Below are 4,441 nucleotides of genomic sequence, written 5' to 3'. Positions count from 1 at the left end.
GGAGGGACAAACCTCGTCGCAAGGCGAAGCCAGCGGTCACAGAACCAGTTACAGAATATCCCGAGTTGGAAGGGACAGATCAGATCGCCAGCTCCGGGCTCTGTGCAGGACCCCACAAGAATCACACCACGTGCGCTGTCCAAACGCTTCGTGAACTCCGGCAGGCTTGTGGCTGTGACCCCTAACCTGGGGAGCCTGTTCCAGTGCCCAACCACTCTCTTGAAGAAGAGCCTTTTCCTGAACCTCCAGAGTCCTGGACCCCAGTTCAACCTAAACCTCCCCTGACACAGGTTCAGACCATTTCCTCGGGTCCTGTCAGTGGTTTCCACAGAGAAGAGATCAGTGCCTAACCCTCCACTTCCCCTCAGGAGGAAGTTGTAGATGAGGGTTCCCCACGAAGGAAATCCCGGACAGGCTGGGGAAAGATGGAAGGAGACAACACAACTCTCCTTGGCTCTCACAGTTTTATTTGCAGACATCATTTTCACAGCCACCCGGAGCCCTGTGCCACCCTCGCAAAGCAAATTTCCACTCACACCTCACCCCACTCCCGATTAATTAATTAATTACACAATTTAATAACGGAGTGACCCCTCCCTGGCTGCCTTCCTGGGTCAGTCGTGCCATACCCAGCGCTGCTGGATGCAGGACACCAATCTCAAGGACCACGGCTGCCAGGTGAACCAGCACTGCCAGCTTGCCTGTTTTGGAGCAGTCTTTGAAAGTAAAAAGGCTCTGCTAGCCAGCAGAGACTTGAGCTTTGCTTCCACCTTCCAGGTGTAGCTGCTGGATGTGAATGAAAGCGTTGGCAGCCAGATATGTAGACACCCAGGAAAGTGTAGCACCATGCTGCATGCAGAGCTCCCAGGTTGCTTTCCACAACTGGGTCCATCCCCTTTTTTTTTTCCCTATATGAGGGACTGAGGCACACAGAGGTTAATAAAAAATAAAACAACAATCTTGCTCCAAGCCACGTGGTGCACTGAGTCAGGGTTCGGGGGAGAGAGCAGCGCTCCCCAGCCCTGCTCCGCACACACTGGCACTGCTGTTTCCTGAGGGGAAGGGGGGACATGCACACCGAGACTGGGACTGTGCCTTGGCATAAAAAAGCAGCCTGAAGAGTTGAGGGGAAACCAGAGAGAGATAGGACAGAGGAATGGCTGTGGGAACAGAGCTAGAGCGAGCCCTGGGCTCCTCAAAACAGTGGCATCTCTTGGGATCCATGTTAGCCCCATGGGCCAGAGCTGAGGGATGCTCTCAACACTCACAACCCTTCACAGTGGCTGCAGGTTTTGGTCACTGTTTTCTAGGCAGCAAAAAAGAGACACAACTGAATTCTTGTTCTGTGCCAGGACCATGGGACACACCATGGGCGTGAGGCAGGAAAGTTTCCCAATGGCTCTCCCCAAAAAACACATGCACAACACTTGCTAAGCCCAAAGCGCAGAAAGATTGTGGAGTGCAGGATGGAAACTGCTCAGCTGAGCACTCTGTCCACTGTCACACTCAACGAGGGACACAGGGACCAGAAATAAACCACTTGGAATAACTTGTCCAGGAGAGACAAGTGGGGCCCTACAACAACCTCTCTGGAGGGATGTGGGGAAAAACCTACTCCCCAGCACACCAGATTTCCCAAAGAGGCTTGGTTTGGACCAGGAGGCAATCCCCTCTTGGGGTTTTAAATCAGCAAACAGCCCTGTCTGCTCTAGCATCAGCAGCATGATCTGCTTCCAAGGCCACCAAGCCCTGGACTGGAATTAACTCTCTAATCCCCGGCATGCTCAGGAGAATGGCAGCCAAACACTCAGCTGGAAGGCAGCTGAGGAAGGCTGACAAAGGCTAAAACAGTCAGTGAAAAGAAGCAAGAGCATCTCCAGCCCGTGGAAAACTCATCTTCATGAATCTGAAATCTTTGGTGTAGCAGCCAGTCTGCCGTGTCCGAGCAGCCAGCACTCCGTGGCATCTCTGCAGTGACAAGAATGTACTTGCAGCTCTTCTACTGCAAGTTTTGTTTAGTCTCTGGCGAGATAAGTGTGTGTCCTTTGATGACGCTACAGCTCTGCTGTTCCCTCTGCTCTCCCTGGTCTCCTGGGACCATGAGCCCACACACAACAGAGGGGTGACATGGAGGGGTGAGGAGAGGATGCCCAAGCCCCTTGTGAGTGCTCCAACCATGAACAGCGAGCATGGGAAGGCTCAGCTGCACTAGAGTGACCAGTGAAAGAGGAACCAGTCCCAGAGATGGAAGCCAAGGGGCCTGGATGGCAGCTGTGGGGATGTCAGGAGTCAGTCCTACACTATCAGTGACCACAGGGACTTCTGCCAGCACAAATACAGTCAGGCAGAAAGTTCCTGACCAGGTTATGAGGTTACAAGACCTAGCTGAGCTCCAGCCTCAGGGTTTAGCAACGTGTGTTATCCAGATTAACATCACATTTAATGAAAATTTACTGGGTATCTGCTACCTCCACCCCCTTCCTCCTCCCTGTATCGATGCACCCCTCATTCCTCCAGAAGCATTATGGCCACCAGAGAGTTAGCTTTCAGCAAATAACCTATTTTTAAGGGTGTGACTGCCTAAGCCCATTTTATTTGTGGGCTGATGCATTCCTGTAGCTTCCAGCTTCCCCCACTGTTTGCTGCTGCCCCTTCCTTATCCTAGCACTGGTGTTATGCATCCAGGCAGTGAGGCAGGCCAGGGTGTGATACCAGCTACAAACCAGTCCCTGGTTGTGTCAGGTGAAACTGAGCAGGACCACAGAGCAGAGGAGATGAGAGGCTGAGGTAGCACAGCACAGCCAGCAGCTCAAGAGCAGGCCAGGCAATGAAAACCTAATATTAGAACAGTTTTAGTCTCCTTGGAATTGCATCCTATCACCTGAGCAGGCATTTTGCAGGGGTAAAATACAAAATTCCACTTGCCCTCAAGAGCCAGAGCAACTGAGCACTTGGGAAAAATGCCAAGAAATGAAATAATGAGAGAGGTGACACGACATTTTCCCTGGGATTCTGCAGGGCAGAGGAGAGGAAGAGCCTGGAGTTATGCTAACAGTCTGCAGTAAGGAACTCAAACAAGGGCAGTCATGGTGCATGAGTTAAAAATTAATGGGATTGCAGAAATCCCAGGCAAGCAGTCCTTGGCTCTATCCAGAGAGGAAAGAGACAAAAGGTTTCATAGCACCAAGTAATGCCACACAGTGGTTCAGGGCAGTAATGAATCCCAGCTCAAATGAAACTGCAGGAGGAACTGAGCTGGGATGTGGCCAGGCACCATGGTCACCATCCTCTACTTCTGCCCATAAAGAAAGAAACACCATGTCTCCCGACAGTGAGCAGTCAAGGGCATGTTTGGCATAGCTCACTTGTGGCATGAAGTCTAACAGAGAATGCGAAGGCCAACAGGGAGACAAGCACCAAACATGGGATCATGGATGTGATTGACTGCATCTGGTCCATAGCACCCAGCACATACACAGGCACCAGTGAGTTAAACCATCTCCCAAAAGAACTGGTGCCTTCTCAAGGCTTTCAAGTAGCTGTTCCCAGGCTGGAGCTCACACCAAGGCTACTCCTGCAGCTGGGACAGCTACTCCAGGTTCCCCTTTCCTGCTGGCCAGGCCCAGTATGGGTGAGTCCATGTTCTGTCACTGCATCCTCCTGCATCTTAACTGCTCACAGTCAACTGTCAGCATCCAGCAGCACATACTCAGGGAGAGATCAGGAGCCTTGGCTGCTACCACCCAGCCCACAGGGACCCTGACGGGATGAGAACAGAAGTGGAGAGTTTCTTGGTCATGGACACAGTTGTCCCTGCTACCACTGCCCCAAGCTAAGCCTGCTGTACAAGGCAGCCCAGAGTGCTCCCCACTGCACTTCACAGGGCTGAGGAGAACCAGGAAAATGGGATTGAGTGTAGGGCAAGAGAGGCCTCACTACAGAGCAACTGACTGACTTTACAGAGGAGTAGCTGCCACCAAGGCTCCAGGAACCATCTGCATGGAACCATGCACAGTGTGATTCCTGCATGAAAACCAAGCACGTGAAAACAAGTGGTAGCCGTGGGACATTCCCTCCCCTTCCAACCTCCTCTCCCCTCCTCAGCAGGTCCCATTCCATGAGTCACTGTCTTTGCACAGTCAAGGTGACACCCTGCTGGCCACTGAAGCCTACCAGCTGCACATTGCAACAGTTGTCAGGAAAGTAGCAGCAAGACCCCGCTGGTGTTTCACCAGAGCAGCACTTCAGCACTCTTGGGCTCCTGCAGCAGAGTCCACCTGCTGCCAGCAAAGGCTCAGTGAGAGCTCTGACCTCCTCCCCTGCTGAGAAACACCATCCCCGTGAGCAAGAACAGCTGGCTCCTGTCCTTTTGTTCAGCACAGAGCAGGGAGCCGGGGATAATCCCTGACTGCTGTGGCCGGGGCTCGGTGCTCGCGGGCGG

The sequence above is a fragment of the Corvus brachyrhynchos genome, unplaced genomic scaffold (assembly GCF_000691975.1).
Source record: "Corvus brachyrhynchos isolate BGI_N302 unplaced genomic scaffold, ASM69197v1 scaffold139, whole genome shotgun sequence".
NCBI lineage: Eukaryota > Metazoa > Chordata > Aves > Passeriformes > Corvidae > Corvus > Corvus brachyrhynchos.
Note: the sequence above shows the minus strand (reverse complement) of the source record.